General features: G+C 37.1%; 1 protein-coding gene and 1 pseudogene across 2 annotated transcripts in view; both read left to right on the top strand.

Moving 5' to 3' along the window:
* GNAQ (G protein subunit alpha q) overlaps positions 1–21,633 on the top strand; it is a 328,594-nt gene that overhangs the window by 244,527 nt on the left and 62,434 nt on the right. The window lies entirely within an intron of this gene.
* LOC108314365 lies at positions 1,748–10,220 on the top strand (annotated as a pseudogene). The gene has a single exon (XR_001829437.2). The product of XR_001829437.2 is annotated as a solute carrier family 2, facilitated glucose transporter member 3-like (transcript).

Raw genomic sequence — 21,633 nt, 5'->3', positions numbered from 1 at the left:
ATATATGCAAAGTATAAATTGTATACACTGTGTGATAGATATCAAATATAAAAGTATTGCATCATAAAAGTATTTTGTGTAGCTTGGTTGGTTCATAAAAGTATACCAAAATGAAAAAAAAGAAAAGAAAAACCATCCTCTCACTTTTTTGCAGGAAAAAAAGATAAAGCCCTCTGAAAAACAAAATGTGCATTTGTTTTGTCCTCAATGACTAACTTATTTTCAAATATCCCACTGTAATTGTAAACTTGTGTATTTCTTCTAATTCCATGCTTCTCTATTTTAAGACTTCATTATTATGTGTGTTACTGGTTTGAAATTTTTATATATTTCTGATCATTCCTTTGTCACCAAGAATTTTTTTTTTTTTAAGAGACAGGGTCTTGCTGTGTTGCCCATGTTGTCCTTAAACTCCTGGGCTCCAGTCATCCTCTCACCTCAGCCTCCAAGTAGCTAGGAGCTGGGACTACAGCCATGAGCCACCACACCCAGCTCAAAAATAATTCTTTTTTAAAGTCAGAAATGCTCTGTGCTAAAACAATGCAGTTATACAGGAAGCAAACTAGAAATGCTCGTATCCTGCCTCTCAGCCCTAGGTTAGAAGAACAGGATCCTTGTTTTCCTAAGCAGTGAGGACCGAGCAGTGGGAAGGCAGGATGTGGTTGTTCAGTTGTTCCAGAGCCATTTGATAAAAAGATTTTTTTATCTCTTTGTACCTTTGTCAAAGATCAGTTGACTACAGTTCTGTGGGTCTGTTTTCGGGCACTCTCTTATTTCTGTTCCACTCATCTATTTGTTGTTATTTCACCAGTACCATGCTGTCTTGATTGCTGTAGCTTTGCAGTAAGTCTTTATATCAGGTAATGTCAGTCCTCTGATTCGTTCTCCTTCAATATTGTGTTGGCTATTCTGAATCTTTTTGCCTCTTCATGTACCCTTTAGAATTAGCTAGGCAGTATCTGCTAAATAACTGTTGTGATTTGTATTGGGATTGCGTTGAATAGGTAGATGACGCTGGAAGAATTGCCATATTGACAATATGGAGGCTTCTTATCTATGAACACAGACAACCTCTTCACTTAATTTCTCTTTAACGTCTTTCATCAGAGTTTTATTGTTTTCTTCATATAGTTCTTATATATTTTTTAGATTTATGCCTAAGTATTTTACTTTTGGGGGTGCTAATATAAGTGGTATTATATTTTTAATTTCAAATTTTACTTATTTCTGATATATAGGAAGGCAGTTGACTTTTGTATAGTATCTTACAATCTAGCTATAATCGGTTAATATTTCCATGGGTTTTTAAGTTAGTTTTTTTTCAGACAAGAGCAGAGACAGTTTTCTTCCTTCCCAATCTGTGTACCTTTTATTTCCTTTTCTTATTTTATTACATTTTCTAAGACTTCCAGTTCAGTGCTGAAAAGGAGTGTTAAGAGGAGACATCCTCACCTAGTTCCTGATCTTGGAGAAGAAGCTTCTAGTTTATCATCATTAAATATGATATTAGCTGTAGGTTTTTTAGTAGATATTCTTTATGAAGTTGAGAAAGTACCCTTCTATTCCTAATTTCCTGCAAGTTTTTATCATGAGTGGGTGTTTGATTTTGTCAAATATTTCTTCTGCATCTGTTGGTATGACCATATGATTTTTTTTTTTTTTTTTTTTTTTTTTTTTNAGGGTTTCACCATGTTGACCAGGATGGTCTCGATCTCTTGACCTCGTGATTCACCAGCCTCGGCCTCCCAAAGTGCTGGGATTACAGGCTTGAGCCACCGCGCCCGGCCTGATTTTTTTCTTAACCTATTGACCTGTGGATTACATTAATTGATTTCCAAATGTTATACCTGCCTTGCATACCTAGGATAAATCCCCTTGGCTATGGTGTGTAATTATTTTTATATGTTGTTAGATGTGATTTGCTAATATTTTTTGGGAATTTTATATCTGTGTCATCAGAGTTATTGGTCTGTAGCTTTCTCGTAATGACTGTCTTATTTTGGTATTAGGTTAATGCTGGCCTCAAAGAATGAGTTAGAAGGTATTCCTCTGCTTCTATATTCTGAAATAAATTATAGACAATTACTAAGATTTCTTTTTTAAGTCTTTGGTAGAAATCACAGAAACCCCCATGTCTATAACCAACTGATTTTTGACAAGGTTCCAAGAACATATATTGGGGAAAGGACAGTCTTTTCAGTAAATGGTGTTGGGAAAACTAGATATCCACATGCAAAAGAATGAAACTAGACCCCCATATCCCACCCTTTACAAAAATCAATGCAAAATGGATCTAAGACCTAAATATAAAAGACAAAACTACTAGAGGAAAACATAGGGGAAACATCAGGACACAGGTCTGGGAAAAGATTTTTTGAATAAGACTTCAAAGAAATGCTGTAATGGTAAGAGTTTAGAGCATTCCTGAGGACCTGGAGAAAACCCGTTGCTGAGAAGGACATTTTGAAGGATTCGTTGGTTGAAAAATGTGTCTGGAATCACACTCCTAAATCTTTCTTGAAGACTTGAAAAGAATTAGATTAGGGCCATGGGGACACAGAGGTTACCCCAGCTCTGATCTTTGCCAACACAGTTGCTACAATTGGCTCTTTCCAATTTGGCTACAATGCTGGGGTCATCAATGCTCCTGAGATGATCATAAAGGAATTTATCAATAGCACTTTGAGGGACAAGGAAAATACCCCTCCCTCTGAGATGTTGCTCATGTCTCTCTGGTCCTTGTCTGTGGCCATCTCCATTGGTGGTATGATTGGCTCCTTTTACGTCGGATTCTTTGTCATCCGCTTTGGCAGATGCAATTCAATGCTGATCGTTAACCTGTTGGCTGTCACTGGTGGCTGCCTTATGGGATTGTGTCAAGTAGCTGAGTTGCTTGAAATGCTGATCCTGGGCCACTTAGTTATTGACCACTTCTGCAGACTATGCTCAGGTTTTGTGCCCATGTACATGGGAGAGATCTCTCCTACTGCCCTGCAGGGTGCCTTTGGTACTCTAAACCAGCTGGGCATTGTTGTCAGAATTCTGGTGGCCCAGGTCTTTGGTCTGGAATTCATCCTTGGGTCTGAAGGGCTGTGGTCAGTGCTATTGGGCTTTACCATCCTTACTGCTATCCTACAAAGTGCAGCCCTTCCATTTTGCCCTGAAAGTCCCAGATTTTTGCTCATTAACAGAAAAGAAGCGGAAAATGCTTAGTAGATCCTCCAGTGGTTGTGGGACACCCAGGATGTATCCCAAGACATCCAGGAGATGAACGATGAGAATGCAAGAATGTCACAAGAAAAGCAAGTCACCGTGCTGGAACTCTTTAGAGTATCCAGCTGCTGACAGCCCATCATCATTTCCATTGTGCTCCAGCTCTCTCAGCAGCTCTCTGGAATCAATGCTGTGTTCTGTTACTAAACAGGAATCTTCAAGGATGCAGGTGTTCAAGAACCCATCTATGCCACCTTTGGCGCAGGTGTGGCTAATACTGTCTTCACTGTAGTTTTCCTGTTTCTGGTGGAAAGGGCAGGAAGAAGGACTCTGTGTGTCATAGACCTTGGAGGGATGGCTTTTTGTCCCATACACACGACTGTTTTTTGTTATTAAAGAATGACTGTAATGGGATGAGCTTTGTCTCTATTAGGGCTATCTTGGTCTTTATTCCCTGGTTTATTGTGGTTGAACTTTTCAGTCGGGGCCCCTGCCCAGCTGTGATGGCAGTTGTCGGCTGCTGCAAGTGGACCTCCAACTTCCTTGTTGGATTGCTCCTTCCCTCTGCTGCTTGCTATTTAGGAGCCTAAGTTTTTATTATCTTCACTGGCTTCCTCATTACCTTTTTGACCTTTACCTTCTTCAAAGTCCCTGAGACCATGGCAGGACTTTTGAGGATATCATGCAGGCCATTGAAGGGCAGGCACATGGTGCAGATAGATCCAGGAAGGATGGCATCGTGGAGATAAACAGCCTCCAGCCTGCTAAGGAGACCACCACCAATGTCTCACTCATGCCTCCTTCCACCTCCCTCGCATCATGGGAAAGCCACCTGTCTCTGAATGACAGAGTAACCTCATCAGGATGAGCCCAGGACTGCTTCTGAATGCTGATTCTTGATTCATTTCTTACCCCATGCACTCCTTGAGCACCCCAAGGCTGGGGTTTGTTGGATTTTCAATGGCTTTTAAAATATTTTATTTCCTGGACATTCTCTTCTGCTTAGGAGAGACCAAGTGAACCTACCTTCATTTCAGGAGGGATTGGCCTCTTGGCATATGACAACTTTGCCAGCTTTTACTCCCTTGGGTTCTAATATTTCTGCACTAGGGGATATAGCAGAGGAAAAGTAAGGTGCAGTTCCCCCAACCTCAGACTTATCAGGAAGCAGATACACACATGAATGTGGAAGGCAGAGGGAGTTTATGTAAGAGCACCTTCCTCACTTCCATACAGCTCCACACAGCAAATAACTTGAGTTTTATTTATATCTTATGGTTTAATCACATATATATTTTTTTTGAGTTCTGGCATACATGTGCAGAATGTCCACATGTGTTACATAGGTATACATGTGCCATGGTGGAAATTTTTATTTTTTTAAGTGTAATTTTGCCAGATAAAAAAACAGAAGGAAATTGAGATTAGAAGGAGGTGCTTAAAGAGAGGCTAAAGAGTAAAAGATTGGATGCTGGAGAGGTTAAAGTGCAATAAGAAGCATTTAGGGAGAGATGTAGTTCATTATTGGAGGGTAAATGATGTGGTGCCTGAGGTCTGCACGTTACCTCTGAACAATTTCTGTCCTTCAGATGGAAACTCATAAGTTTAATTTCTCATAAAAGCCATATGCCTATATAATAAAGCTACTGATTTCCTTTGGAACTTTTTTCTTCAAGATAATAGTTTACATGTAGTACTTGAAATCTAGGATTATTAACTAATATGGGTATTGTAGTTAATGGTGATTGATAGTTTCTAATTTTGGATGGAGTTGAGGGAAGAGAAAGTTATTTCTAGAAAGCCTGTTCCCCTCACCGGACCAAACAACTCTTCCTTGTAATAGACTCATTACCTTTGAAGTAATCCCACCACCTATCTGGTGGGAGAGCCATCCAAATGAAAAACCTAAAATAATTGGTTCTTGGTAGAAATTCATTATTTCTCCTTTTTGTTCTTTAGGAGATTTTAGTTGTTGATTTGCTGTTTTAACTCATACCTTTCAAGGAATTCCCCAAAGAATATTTATAGCTAACTTTGAATTTGTAACCTCAGCTCTGGGAGAGGATTTTTTCTGAACCATTATTATCTAAAATGTGTTGTTGCTTTAGGGTCACAGCATGCTTGTGTATGTCTGTTACCATGTCACTGTGGTCTTATGCCAAGTGCCCTTAGGGGACTTGAATCCTTCCGATAGACCATGTTTGAGATAGTTGAGTCACTGTGCAGTGTAGCCCACACTTGAGGGGATGAATGTGTGTGCACTGTGCACTGTCATTTTGCTCTGAGTCGAAGTAGGTTCTTGTTTACTTGTTTTCTCTGTGCTTGTTCCTACAGCCCCTTTTTCTTATGTTGCTCAATCTCCCTTTTCCTTCTTGGTGCTTACACGTCTCAGACCCTTTAGCCAAACCCTTGCCAATAACAGTATTTTGGTTCTTGGTTCTCACTGTTCCCTCTGGTCATAGAGCCTTTGAATAAAAATGCGCGTAGCTATGGAATGGAGTTTTGCTGGAAAAGGTGACCTTCCAACTTCTTGTCTACTTCTGGCTCCTCAAACAGTAGGTTGACAGTAAGGCAGGGAAGTTGTTTTCCCATTTCTCACTGAGCAGATTGTGAGTATTTCCATATGGATTTTCTATTATTAATGTTACTCTGATTCTTTGTTTTAAAATACAAATTCTGAATGTAAAAAAAGAGACTTAAAAAGCACAGGCAACAAAAGCAAAAATAAATGAGATTATATCAAGCTAAAAAGTTTCTGCACAGCGATGGAAACAACAGAGTAAAAAGAACCTACTGAATGGGAGAAAATATCTGTAAAGCATTCATCCAACAGGGGTTAATATATATCTAGAATATACAAGGAATTCAAACATCTTAACAGCAAAAATTTAAAAAAATCCAATTAATAAATGAGTAAATGATCCAAAGAGATATTTCTCAAAAGAAGACACACAAATAGTCAGCAAATATGTGAAAAAAATACTCAACATTACTAATTATCTAGCAAATGCAAATTAAAACCACAATGAAGTATCATTTCACCCAGGTTAGGAAGGCCATTATCAAAAAGACAAAAAATAGCAGATGTTGATGAGGATGTGGAAAAAAAGGAACTCTTGTATACTATTGGTGAGACCGTAAACTAATACAGCTGCTGTGGAAAATAATATGGAGGTTCCTCAAAAAACTACAAATCGAACCACCGTATAGTCCAGCAATTTCACTGTGGGGCATTTATCCAAAGGAAAGAGAAGCCATTATATCAGAGAGATCTATACCCCCATATTGATTGCAGCACTGTTCACAATAGCCAATGTATCAACCTAGGTGCCTATCAACAGATGAATAAAGAAAATGTAGAATATATACACACTGCACAGTACTATCCAGCCATAAAAAAAAATAATGAAATCCTGTTATTTGCAGCAACATGGTTAGAATTGGAGGATATTACATTAAGTGGAATAAGCCAGGAACAGAAAGTTAAACACTGCATATGCTTATATGTGAAAGCTTAAAAAAAATTGTAGATCTCATGGAAGTAAAAAGTGGAACAGAGGATACTAAAGGCTGAGAAGAATATGGGGAGGGAGAGATAGGGAGAGATTTGTTAAATGATACAAAATTACCGGTAGATAAGTGGAATAAGTTCTAATGTCCTATAGCACTATGGGATGATTGTACTTTCCAATGAAATGTTGTATATTTTGAAATACCTAGAAGGAGGATATTGAATGTTCCCAACACAAAAAAAATGATAAACGCTTGAGATGATGGATATGCTGATTACTGTCATCTGATCATTATGCATTATATATATTGCTATATCACTATGTACCCATATATCACTGTGTACACACCATGTACAATTATTATGGGCTAATTTAAAAAATTTGTTTTAAAGAAAAAGATCAGTGACCCCATCTGGGCCTGCTCTTTACTGTTCGGGAAGGTTATTAATTGTTGATTGCATGTCAGTTACTGAATATAGGCCTATTCAGATCATCTCTTTTATTATATAGGAGCTTTGGCAAAGTGTGTTTCAAAGAATTGGTCTGTTTTATCTAGGTTGCCAAATTTTGGGCATAGAGTTTTCCTTGATTATCCTTTTACCGTCCATGTGATCTGTAGTGATCACTCATTCATTTCTAATACTAGTAATTTGTGCCTTCTCTCTTCTTTTTTTTTTCCTTAGTTAACCTGGCTAGAGGCGTGTTGGTTTTATTGATCTTTTCAGAGAATCAGCTTTGGTTTCATTGATTTTCCTCTGTTGACTTCCTGTTTTCAATTTCATAGATTTCTGCTCTAAATTTTATTACTTATTTTCTTCTGCAAGCTTTGGATTTATTTTGCTCTTCTATTTTTAGTTTCCTGAGGTGGAAATTTAGTTAATGATTTTAGATCTTTCTTCTTTTCTAATATTTGCATTTAATACTATAAATTTCTCTCAAAGCATGGACTCACATTGTGTTAAGTTGTATTTTAATTTTTCATTTAGTTCAAAATACTTTTTAACTTCTTTGACTACCCATGTATTATGTAGAAGTGTACTGTTTAATCTCCATGTATTTGGGAATTTCCCAGCTATCTTTTGGTTACTGTTTTCTAGTTTAATTTCATTGTGGTATGAAAACAGATATCGTGTGATTTCCATTCTTTTAAATTTGTTAAGGTATGTTTTATGGCCCATAATGTGGTCTGTCTTGGTGATTGTTACCTGTGAGCTTGAGAAGGATGTACATTCTGCTGTTGTTGGATAAAGTAATCAACAGCTGACCATTATATCCAGTTGATTAATGGCATTGTTGAATTCAGCTATGTTCTTACTGATTTTCTGCCTGCTGGATCTGTCCATTTCTGATAGATGGATGTTGCAGTTTCTAACTGTAATAGTGGATTTATCTGTTTCTCCTTGATGTTATATCAGTTTTTCCCTCACATATTGTGATGCTCTTTTGTTAGGCACATACACATTAAGGATTGTTACAGTTTTTTGGAGAATTGACCCCTTTATTGTTACGTAAGGCCTAATAACTTTGCTTACCTTGAAACCTGCTCTTTCTGAAATTAATATAGCTACTTGTGTATTGCTGCTTGTCTTTTCATTAGTATTAGTGTCATATATATTCCTTCATTTGTTTTTTATTCTATTTATATCTTTATGTTAAAGTGGATTTATTATAGACAATGTATGTGGGTCTTGTTTTTTGATCCATTCTGGCCATCTCTGTCCCTTACTTGGTGTATGTAGACCATTGACATTTAAAATATGTTTATGTCATACTAATATGTTACAATAACATCTACCATGTTTGTTGTAGTTTTCTAGTTTCCCCTTTTTCTTTATTCCTATTTTTGTCTTCTGTTCTTTTTCTACCTCTAGTGGTTTTAATTGACCATTTTATATAATTTCATTTTCTTTCCTTTTTTAGCATATCTGTTATACTTTTTTTAACTATACTTTTAACTTTAGTTGCTGTCCTAGAGTTTGCAGCATACTTTTACAACTAATCCAGGTCCACATTCAAAGAATACTATACTGCTTCATGGGTAGCACAAGTACCTTGTAATAACAAAATACTTTTAATTCTTTTCTTCTATCCCTTGCATCATTGCTGTCATTAATTTCCCTAATATAGAGGACATGCGCGTGTGCTTGTAAACATATATAAAAGTATGCATATATAAAAACATATATAATTGAACACACTTGCTGTTATTAGAACTGTTATCAGATCAAATAAGAGTAAGAAAAATAAAAGTTTTTATTTAGCTTCACTTATTGATGGATACTTGAGTTGATTATACTTTCTTTTTGGCTATTACAAATAATGTTGCTGTGAGCATTCATATGCAGTTTTTTCTGAGAACATGTAATTCAAATTATTCAAATGATTTTCTCTTCTCTTGGTTGTATTCCTAGGACTAGAATTCCTAGATCATTTGGTAATTCTATGATTACATTTTCAGAACCTACCAAACTCTTTTTAATGTGGCTATGCCATTTTACAATCCTACCAGCAATGTATTAGGGTTTCAGTTTCTCCTTATGCTAGCCAACACTTGTTATTGTTTGTCTTTTTTATTTTAGTCATCCTAGTGGTTATAAGATGGTATCTCACTGTGATTTTATTCCCCGAAAGACTAATGGGGTTTTCAGGTGTTTATTAGGCATTTGTATAGCTTCTTTGGAGAAATATCTACTTAGATCCTCTGCCTATTTTTAGTAGACTTGTGTTTTTATTGCATTGTCAGCGTTCTTTATATATAAAGAGACTAGACTTTTATCAGAAATATTATTTGCAAATATATTCTCCTATTCTGTGGGGATTTCACTTTTCTTTGTAGTATCCTTTGCAGCACAAAGGCTTTTAATTTTGGTAAAGTTCAGGTTATCTATTTTTTTGTTTGTTTGTTTTGTGCTTTAGGTGTTATATCTAAGGAAGTTGTCTAATGCAGTGTGACAAAGATTTACACCTTTGTTTTCTCCTAATAGTTTTGTAGTTTTAGCTCTTACATTTTAGTATATGATTCATTTTGAGTTGGTTTTTGTACAGATGCTCTTTGATTTACAATGAGATTACAGTTTCTAATGAATATATATTGCATTCGCACCATCATAATGTTGAAAATCTTAAATTGAACTATTGTAAGTCAGGACCATCTTTTTATGGTGTACGAAAAGGCCCAACTTTATTCTTTTTGCATGTGGTTTTCCAGTTGTCCCAGAACTATTTACTATCAGACTATTCTTTCTGCATTGGATTGTCTTGGCCCCCATGAAGAAAATCAGGTGATCATGAACATAAAGGTTTATTTCTGGACTCTTAGTTCTGTTACACTGATGCACATGTCCCTTTTTAAGTCAATACCATACTGTCTTTTGTAGTAAGTTTTGAAATCAGAAAGTGTGGATCTTTCACCTATATTCTTATTTAAGATTGTGTTGACTATTTAGGTCCTTTACATTTCCACATAAATTTTGAGATTAGCTTGTCAGTTTCTGGGAAAAAAAAAAAGAAAGCCACCTGGGATTTGATAGGGATGAATGCTGTTGACTGTGTAGATCAGTTTGGGGAGTATTGCCATCTGAATATGCGAGAAGATGTATATTCTGCTGTTGTTCAGTAGAGTGTTCTATTGAGATATGTTAGTTGTAGTTGGATTACAGTATTTTTCATCTTCTTTTTGTTTGTGGGTATGTGGATATTCTTTTTGTTCTATGCATTATTGAAAACGAATCTTGAAGTCTCAAACTATTGTTGAATTGTCTGTTTCTTTCCGTTTTGTCAATTTTTGCTTCATGTATTTTGTGGCTATGTTGTTCAGCACACACATTGTTATTACAAGTATACAATTGTTATGCCTACTTGATTGACTTAATCTTTATTATATGTACTTATTTATCTCTAGTAATAATTTTTACTCTGAAGTCTATTTTGTCTGATACCAGTCTAGCTCTCTTTTGGCTACTGTTTGCATAGTATGTCTTCTTCTGTCCTTTTTCTTTTAACCCATTTAATGTGTCTTTCAATTTAAGTTGCATCTCTTGTCGCCAGCATATAGTTTGGTCATTTTCTTATTCATCTTGCCAATTTCTGCCCATTGACATGTTTAGTTCATTTACATTTAATGTGTTACTTTTGGTTTTCACAGCTACCGTGACTGAGAAGCTGTTGGTTTTCAAGGCTGTTGCAGAACTGGAAAAGGGAGATGGGAGGAACACCAGTTAAAACACCATAAAGCAAGCTATTGTCACTTAGATTCAGCTGTTTTTCTTGAATAAATGTTATGTTGTTGCAAGCATGTGGTTAATTTCCAGATATCTGAAAAAGCTGGTATTGACAATTTTTGTGGAAGGGTAGGTTTTTAGAGGTCTTTATTCCACCATTCCATAAGTTTGTCTCTAGATTTTTTTTTTTTTTTTGGAGACAGAGTCTTGCTTTGTCATCCAGGTTGGAGTGCAGTAGCACATTTTCAGCTCACTGCGGCTTCTGCCTGCCAGATTCAAGTGATCCTCATGCCTCAGCCTCCCAAGTATCTAAAATGAATTTTAAAGGTAAATCTCAGCATACCATAATTAGGGGAACACAATTGATGAGTGAAAGTGCCTTTTTACTTGTTACAGTGGCAAAGATTAAAAAGAGGGATGAAGAGAAGTAGACATTCTTAGATACTGCTAATAGGAGGGTAAATTGGTACAATCTGCCAATAGTATGACAATATATAAAATCTTTTGAGGTGTTTATACCCTTTGATCTAGAAATGCCACTGCTAGAAATATTATTCCTAATTGATTGCTAGGTTACATGACCCAAAGACAACATTGTTCGAAGTTGTTAATGAAAATAACTAAATTAGCTAATTGTAGGAGATTGATTAAAAAATTCAGAATATACCTAAAAAATAAAATAATGTGCAGATGCTAAAAATGGTTATAGATGTATAATTAATATTAGACAGAAAGTCACTTATGGTATACTGATATAAATAATTTCAAAACAGCATGTACAGCATGCATCTGATTTTTAAAGACATATAGTATTGGTATTTATTATAGGTCCATACATAAATACCTGGAAGATTAATTAAGACTGTTAGCAGGGATTATTTCTGAATAGTTAGGGTAAAGGTCATTTTATTTTTATGTTTTATTCATTTTACTTACCTGCATTTTAAAATTTTTACATAAATCCATTTTACATGGATTAAAGAAATAATTATTTTAAAAGATAAATTAAGAAATCTTAAAGATCAATTAAAATCTGATTAAATAAAAATAAGCTGGGCCGGGCATGGTGGCTCAAACCTGTGTAATCCCTGCACTTTTGGAGGCCAAGGCAGAAAGATCGCTTTAGGCTAGGAGTTGGAGTCCAGCCTGGACAACATAGTGAGACCCTGTCTCTATAAAAAAAATATAAAGAAATTCGCTGGGCATGGTGGCACACAACTGTAGTCTTAGTTACTCAGGAGGCTGAAGCCAGAGGGTCAGTTGAGTGCAGGAGATTGAGGCTGCAGTGAGCTATGATTGTGCCACTGCACTCCAGCCTGGGTGATAGAGCAAGAACCTGTCTCTCTTTTAAAAAAATTTTTTAAAGGCATTTTAGGCAGCTTTCTCATTTTCTAATTGGTGTCAGAAAGATAAGATGGAGTCACAAGCAGATGGAGGAATAAGTACAAATGTCTGGTCAAAGAAGCTTAGCAAATGTAACAGTATTAGAAAACATCCATTTTCTGTCAATTTACTGAAAATATCTTCAAAACTGATACATCTTTTAGAAGTAATACAAATTAAAGAGTTCATTGAAATAAAGGAGATAGTTTTATGAGACCAGGATTTGTCTCCATATTTGTTCCTTCATCTTAAATGGAACAAATGCAGAGAGTTTAAAGCTTAAAATAAATATAAGCTCTGCGTTGTAGATGATCAAATGAAAATGCTCAAAGCCAGAGGAAATGTGGACCACTTTGGTGGCCAAAATAACCAGCTGAGGTTTTTCTTGAGTACCAGCTGATTCTTCCTTTAAAAAAAAGAGAATAATTTGTTTTAGCAGGGAATCTACATTTCATAAAACTTAAAATCATTAGCTGTGGCTTTGTTACAGAAAAAATAGCATATTGGTGGGGACACCAGGCTGAATAATTAATAAGGGGTCTGGATTTCATGAAATGTTCTTCAGAGAGCCTAAATTAAGATCTAGGGGCAGGATAATATATCTGCTGTTCTCCAGGTCTTATCCCGCCTCATTTAAATCTGCTACATCTCTAACATGTTTTCACACAGGACCCTATGAAGAAAAGCAATATATTTTTGAATTGCCAATGAAATATAATGTGAATTGTCACTTTAAAAAGTAAGAAAAAAGGGTAATGTCTTTTATGGAACATCAGACAGCTGTGATGTACCAATCCAAGGCAGTCTCTGAGGAGGCAACAGGGATATAGAAAGAATCATACTATCTTGGATTGAATCACAGCTCCACCCATTTCAGGCTGGTTGCACACATTAATATCACTCTGCTGCCTCCCTTACAATGTGAGGAATGAGGATAGTGTTACCCTCAAAGTGTTGTGAGGATTATTAAGATAGATAACATACAAACTTCCTGGAACACACAGATATTCAGTAAATGATCATTATCAATAATTTTTGCTGTTATTACTGTTGGTACTAAGTTATTATTGCAGCTTTCATTTTTAAACATTATCATCTACGGGTGATTCCATCTTTTTAAGAGAACTCTTTGATTTGACATTTATGCCTCAAAGAGTCATAAGCTTAATCATTATTTGTTAAATAAAATTAAAATATAGGGAAATGTATTATTTGTATAAGTGCTGAAAAATAAGGAAGCTTTGGTTTAAGGAAATTTATTTTATAATAACAGAATGAAAAGGTTTAACATGCCAAAAAAAAAAAAAAGGGGAGGGAAGAGAAAACAATATATGTTTTTGAAGATTTGAACATTTTGTTTATTTTAATTTTGTTATTATACTTTAAGTTCTGGGGTACATGTGTAGATCATCCAGGATTGTTACATAGGTATACACATGCCATGGTAGTTTGCTGCATCTATCCCCCCGTCATCTACATTAGGTATTTCTCCTAATGTTATCCCTCCGCAATGCCCCTACCCCCTGCTATCCCTCCCGTAGCCCCCCAAATCCCCAAAAGGCCCCAGTGTGTGATGTTCCCCTTCCTGTGTCCATGTGTTCTCATTTTTCAACACCCACTTATGGGTGAGAACATGCAGTGTTTGGTTTTCTGTTTCTGTGTCAGTTTGCTGAGAATAATGGTTTCTAGCTTCATCCATGGGACATGAACTCATCCTTTTTTATGGCTGCATAGTATTCCATGGTGTATATATGCCACATTTTCTTTATCCAGTCTATGATTGATGGGCATTTGGGTTGGGTCTTTGCTGTTGTAAACAGTGCCACAGTGAACATACGTGTGCATTTGTCTTTATAGTAGAATGATTTATAATCCTATGGGTATATACCTAGTAATGGGATAGCTAGATCAAATGGTATTTCTATTATTTCTAGATCCTTGAGGAATCACCATATTGTCTTCCACAATGGTTGAACTAATTTACACTCCCAACAGTGTAAAAGTGTTCCCATTTCTCCACATCCTCTCCAGCATCTGTTGTCTCCTGATTTTTTAGTGATCGCCATTCTAACTGCTGTGAGGTGGTATCTCAGTGTGGTTTTGATTTGCATTTCTCTAATGACCAGTGATGATGAGCTTTTTTTCATATGTTTGTTGGCTGCATAAATGTCTTCTTTTGAAAAGTGTCTGTTCATATCCTTTGCCCACTTTTTGATGGGGTTGAAAACAATACTTTTAAGACACAGCTAATAATATCTATAATAAGCTTGTCCAACCCGCAGCCTGTGGGCTGCATGTGGCCCAGGATGGCTTTGAATGCAGCCCAACACCAATTTGTAAACTTTCTTAAAACATTATGAGATTTTTTTTTTTTTTTCGTCTTTCTGTGGTTTTTTGGTTTTTGTTTAGCTCATCAGCTATCATTAGCATTAGTGTATTTTACATGTGGCTCAACACAATTCCTCCCCTTCCATTGTGGCCAGGGAAGTCAAAAGATTGGACACCCCAATCTATAACATGTTTGTTATCTGTTTACATGTTTTATTATAGTGTTTGTATTAGTCATGGCTTTGTGGTTGAAAAAAGACAAAAAGTCTCACAAACAAGCTGATGTAACCAGGAAGAACCAGGATGAAGCTGCTTTATTTGTACCTTGAACCGGGAGTTTGGTTGGGAATCTCAGAACTGTCTTCTGTTTTTTGTTTTGTTTTTCCACAAACAGTCCTGATTTGTACCTGCTCAGCCTGGCAACCCAAGAGAAAGGAAGTTTCTACTCCACTCCAAAATGAAAAATCCCAGGGAGGGGGAATGTAGTAATGGGTTTGTCTCAGTGTGGTTTAATATTGACCCAGTGGTCAGAGGCAGAATGTATTCCCAGAAGACTGGGGACAGGGAGCGGAGCACACTTGGTGGAGAAAAACAATGGCCAGGTACCAATCTTTTTCGACTTAAGGGTTTCAGCATAGGAGTGAATTGGAGGCATTATTGGGCAGTGAATTCCATATGATGGGGTCATGAGCAGCATCTTTAAAAAAGTGAAATAAATACATTTAAATGAAATTAAAAGAAAATATTAAAGGATATCACAGTCAGGTGAATTACTGTTTCATGAAACGTTTGTTTCCATTATATTTACGTGTGTGGGTGGGGGGACTAGGTACAATATAAAACATAGATGTTAATGTGAGTTATAATTTTAAAGTATACAGGTCTACACCATACAAAGCTCTTCAGTTGTAAACTACTGTTGTCAATGGGACGGTAATCTGCTTGCTACCAGGATCTTATTCTTCACTCCAGTCCAGGCATGGGCAGAAGAGTGAGTATAGATAGAGTACCACACAGCAGCAGATAGAAAGTAGGTGCCTCCCTAACCTTCCAGGGCTGGGTTTTTTGGTTTTGATTGCAAAGTCCAGGCAGGTAGTTGCTGTTTTTCCCCCTTTCTGTGACTCAATTTAAAGTAAAGCAATTTTCAGAAACAACTATAGCCATAAATTCAGCTCAATTTGTATGTTTCAGTATAGAACATTTCTTCTACTAACAGAGCCAGCTTCACAGGCATGCAGCCTCATGCGATCCCACAGGGCCCTACATTTGTTTGGTTTAATATTCTGCTGTCACCATCTTAAACAAGTGCCCTATATTTTTATTTTGCACTGGGACCTGCAGATTATGTAGCCAGTCCTGTCCCCTAAACACTAAAATGAGAAATTGGTAGTCAGGATCATTATTTCCCATACCCAGAGAACTGTGGATATCCTTGTCTTTGCCTGTGCTCACAGGGCACATGATGCTTACAGAAGGAATGTATCTCTCATTCTCTGTTAAATTTAGTTTCACCTGATGCCTCTTAATTTTAATTCTCTTTTAGAAAATGACGCTAAACGTGCTCTTCCTGATTAATTTGCAGCATGTGAATACATACTCTAATTAGCAGCTGGTTTCCTCCCTCACTTCCCCAGTGGTGCCAGGCTAATGTGCCCAATGAGGACATTCAGAACTAATCATTGAATCCTTGGCAGCCCAAACTTATAGTTTAATGTATGCCCCACTTTTCCCATCTCCTTATGGCCTCTGCATCCCTTAAATGGGCTATCTACTTACTAAAAGGGAAGAGACAGCATAGAATTTAAAAGAGCTTACATTCAGGTTATTTGTACATTAAACTGAGTTTCTAAAGTAGGTGTTAGTGATGCTAGCGATTCCTCTTCTTCTCAGAGTTGCCCGTTGAACTGGGATAATGGATAGACCCACTTATCCTCCAAAAACCGACTTACTAAAAGCTATGTAAGAACTGGGTCAAATAATGTTTTATTTTTCATGATCTGAAAAATAAAAGTCTTAAGCAGTATTATCTTTGCTTTATGTTTTAATTTCCAAATTGCCCGCTGCTCATTAAGAATTCCTGTGGCACAGATACAAAACATACATAATCTTTTTATTTTGTTTTAATTCAGCACTCCCTAAAGTGACCAGAGGTCCATGATGTTCAATTTTTTTCCCACTGAGTAACACGGAATAGTTCTTGTTCTGGGACTGGTTAAGCCGAGAGGAAAGGCTTATAAAATGTTTGAGCTAATTTAGGGCAGTCAAAGCCATCTGACTAAGTGATTCACAGATTGGAATTTCAGATTCTAGTTTACATAGAAGTAGAGCTGCTTCCGAAGAGAAAGAGAGTAAGAGAAAACACTAGTGGGAGGATCTGTTCTGACAAAGGCCTGTTGTTGACACTAATAATAAGCTCCCTGTGTTGTGTTGTTATTTTTTATTCTGGCAGGCACCTGTCTCGGTTTCTGGTTTTGGTTGAGATTGCATTTTTTGGGTCTTGGGATGGGAAGTGAAGTCTTCACCTGTCTTTCCACAAATCCTGCAGGCACTGGGCACATTATAAACTAACCAGCATCTAATTGGATAAAAGTTCTATTTATTATCAGACAATGAATAAATGTTCATCTTTACATATTGTCTTCTTTCTCTTACCCACAGAGAAAAAAAAAACCTAAAATTGTAAACCTAACTTTGCTAAATTATGTACACATACTTATACTACTTGAAACACTGAAATTAATTTAGAATTCTTAATATCCTAGACCATATACTAAATTCCAAAACCTGAAATTTCTCAAATTATACCTGTCATGTCACTGATTCTTCAGTACCATTCACCAGGGTGCATCATTATGAGGAAAAGCTTCTACTTGTTATTTCATTACCCAAATATGCAATCCCCATTTAGAGTTCTTGTCTTTTCTACTAAAGAAAAGGGTCATTCTTGTTGGAATTACTACAGTCTGTGTTCGTTTTCTTTTTAACTGAGTAGCATAGTCTCAGTAGATAAGAAACATTTGCATTCTTACCTTCTTCCCGCCTGTGATACAGAATTATGTGAATATTGAATTGAATGCAGTTTGCAGTTCCTGTTTCTTTCTTCCAGCAGTTGTGCCCACCCTTTCAATAATGTTTGGCAGACTTGTTCTTCTTCCTTTTTTTTTTTTAAGGTAGTCTTGTGCTGTTGCCTAAGCTGGAGTGCAGTGGTGCAATCACTGCAGCCCACTGCAACCTCCACCTCCCAGGTTCAAGCGATCCTCCCATCTCAACCTCCCAAGTAGCTTGGATTACAGGCATGCACCACCACACCTGGCTAATATTTTTAATTTTTTGGTAGAGATATGGTTTCACCATGTTGGCCAGATTGGTCTCAAACTCCTGACCTCAAGTAATCCACCTGCTTCAGACTCCCAAAGTGCTGGGATTATAGGCCTAAGCCACTACTCTAGGCTAATTTGTTTTTCTAACAGTTGCTTAGCTGTTTAACATGAGGTGCTACTCCAGTGGGGTTCAAGGAACAACGGTTTACCTTGCCCTCTGTCTTCCCAGGCAACAGTTCCTCCTTTTTATTAGTGTCTGTGTATCACTGGCAGAATTAACGAATTCTTAGGGTTAGCCATCTCATTCTACTTTGTTATCAGAGTAAGTTTATTCAGAATTTACTACCCAATCAGAAACTCCACTCAGAACATTTTTGGAGTCATAAATAATCTTATAGGACAAGCCTTTATGAAGCCAACACCAAGAGCTTCAAAGTGCCCTGGAACATCTTCAGTAGCCCAGTCTAAGACTGCTAACTGAGAGGTCTCTCCAAGCTTTGAAATCCACCAGGTTGCTTTAGGACTCCTGAGTGGTTTAGCAGTGTTGAAGTAGAGCCCGTAGAAGAACTAGTACTTAAACAAAAGTCCTAAGACCAATTTCTTCAGAAAGCACCTCTCAAAATAAAGGGATGCTTCAAAGAAAAAGTGTGTACTGCTTTTCTACTTGCTGTTAAAGTTAACCAGTCCATTGTCTTAGAGTGAAATTGAAGATGGTGATACATCTTGTGGCAAGAAGAGTAAAGCCTTTGAACCCAGGCCTTCAAGTCCCAAGCTCAGTGTTTCCTCACAATATCTCACTTACATCAAGCTTAGGTGGAGACATTCCTATCTCTGAGTTGAATATCACATGGCGTATAATTCCAGGGCTATTTATTTGTTGAGAATTTATCATGATCTAGGCACAGAAAAGGTCTTTACAAATCATCTAATTCAGTCATCTTTTATAGTTGAGAGAATTGAGGCCCAAAGAGATTAGAGTATTTAGGGTTATTCAGAGTTAACTTCCCATTAGCAATTTTAGCAAAAATTTAGCAAGAATTTAGAATTCTTCTAAAAGGCAGTTTTATGTGGTGATTAAGAGCTCAGACTCTACAGCCAGACTGCGTGGATTCAAATCCCAGACCTGCCACTGTCTAGCTGTTTGACCTTGAGGCTCTCAGCACCTTAGTTTTATCACCTGTGTTTGGGTTATTGTAAAGATTCAATAACTTAATATATGTGAAGTGTTTAGAACAGTCCCTGACACATAGTAAGTGCATGATTATTTTAATAATATGATGATTTCTAATCCAAAAGTCTAAATATAATTTTCTATGATAATTTGCTACTTATTTGGGGTTCAGACCATAAAAGCTACAGCATCAAAACATTAAAACTCAGTAAACTCCGTGTATTTAGAGGATATCTTAGGGTTACCCTTGCAGAAAGGGCCGGTGATAGGTGGGCACTATGACTTCAAGATTTACCTGTCTTAAGTGTCAGGATGGGCTGAGGGGACATAAAGGTGGGGTAGGATGTATGTATAAAATCCTATGAAAACAGACCAAGTTGAGATCTAAATTATTCTTTAAGTAGTTTTATCGCCTTTTAATAATTTTTTTAAGAGGCTGTTCTTTAGATATCAATAGTCTCATTGCATTTTATCAGATTGCACTAGGAGCTTCTTGTAGAAATCTAAAAAGTTACACTCATTGTACTTTGAAGTGCTTAATCTTGTATCCTGGCTTGTATTACTTGCTGATAATTTCAGTATAGATCTGAGTGCCTTAGTGAGATTATAAGCTCCTTGACAAGAGTAGCTAGTGCTGCATACTGCCAGAGCAGCTGACTACCTACCCACATGGTATGTTTAGAGCAGTGGTTCTCAGCAGAGGCAGGGGGAGGCTATTTTTCCCCCACTCTGTCCCTTAATGTCTGGAGACGTGGGTTTTCACAAGTAGGGGATGCTACTGGCATCTAGTAGGAGAAGCCGGGGATGCCACTGAACATCTTGCAGCACTCAGGACAGCCCCTTGCAATACATAATTATCCAGCCCAAATGTCAGTAGTGTCAAGGTTGAAAAACCCTGCTTTGGGGGAACCTAGAGGGCCACCATACCTTTCCCCCAATCCTTCCCCTTGCCAACTCATCGACATCAAGAATTATGAAGTTAGAGGTTCATTTATTTGGTTAATGTCAGACCCTTTTAAAATGCCAGTATACACTAAACTTTCCCTGGCATTTATGTGTTAGGGTAATTTAGTTTGTCCAAAATCTCTTTCTAAAGGTAGGTTTTATAGAGATAGATTAAGTACAGGAGGTAAGAGAGTATTTCAGAAGGAAAAAAAGCGCTGGAGAGGCTTATTAAAACCTGAATTTAATTAATTTCTGTTAAGGACAGCCACACCTTTTGTAACCCCCAGAGAGATCCCACATCTTGTTCAAAACAAGAGCAAAGGGCATTCACTCAGAGCCAGTTGTGCCTTATAGTGTGTTCTTTTCCTCTGGCAAAAGCAGCTCCAGTTGTCACTATTTTAACACCCACACTCGGACAGCAGACTATGGCAGCAAAAACAGTGCATAGCAGCACCCTAGGCATCTGAACACTATTGTCCGACATCCCCAGCCACACCCTGCACCCCCTACACTCCTCTTACTGCCTGCCCCAGCATTGAGCCCAGCCTGGAAGGGAGTAAACACCTTCACTTAAAATAAGCTCTCTTCTGGATCAAACTCAAAGAAAATCAGAGACATCCAGTAGTCTCATCAAATGTGCATTAATTATTATTCAAAATCACAGGGGATAAAGAAGTTTATTTTCTTTCTCCTGGATTCTTGAAAATACGCATTCCCTTTCTGAAAGTATTTAAGAAGTTATCAAGAACAATTCACTCTAATATGTACTTTCTAGGCTAATGATGTATTATATGTGTATTTTCACTGAAAAATAACAAGAAAATGTTGAAACAATTTTGATGAAGAGCTTTCTCTAAAAACAGACTTCATTTTATACTTCACACTGATATAAAATTTTTGTAAAATATACATACATAAAATTTAGTATTTAATTTGTTTTTTTTTTATTTTTTTATTGCACTTTAGGTTTTGGGGTACATGTGAAGAACATGCAACATTGTTGCATAGGGACACACGTGGTAGTGTGATTTGCTGCCTTCCTCCCCCTCACCTATATCCGGCATTTCTCTCCATGCCATCCCCCCGCCAACTCCCCACCCCTTGCTGTCCCTCCCCTATTTCCCTATTTCCATCCAACAGACCCTAGTGTATAGTGCTCCCCTCCCTGTGTCCATGTGTTCTCATTGTTCAGCACCCGCCTATGAGTGAGAACATGCGGTGTTTGATTTTCTGCTCCTGTGTCAGTTTGCTGAGAATGATGACTTCCAGGTTCATCCATGTCCCTGCAAAGGACATGAACTCATCGTTTTTGATGGCTGCATAATATTCCATGGTGGATATATACCACATTTTCCCTGTCCAGTCTATCATCGATGGGCATTTGGGTTGGTTCCAGGTCTTTGCTATTGTAAACTGTGTTGCAGTGAACATTCGTGTGCACGTGTCCTTATAGTAGAACGATTTATAATCCTTTGGATATATACCCAGTAATGGGATTGCTGGGTCAAATAGAATTTCTATTTCTAGGTCCTTGAGGAATC

The sequence above is a fragment of the Cebus imitator genome, unplaced genomic scaffold (genome assembly GCF_001604975.1).
Source record: "Cebus imitator isolate Cc_AM_T3 unplaced genomic scaffold, Cebus_imitator-1.0 Scaffold150, whole genome shotgun sequence".
Classification (NCBI taxonomy): domain Eukaryota; kingdom Metazoa; phylum Chordata; class Mammalia; order Primates; family Cebidae; genus Cebus; species Cebus imitator.
Note: the sequence above shows the minus strand (reverse complement) of the source record. Positions and strands in the feature narration are given on the sequence as shown.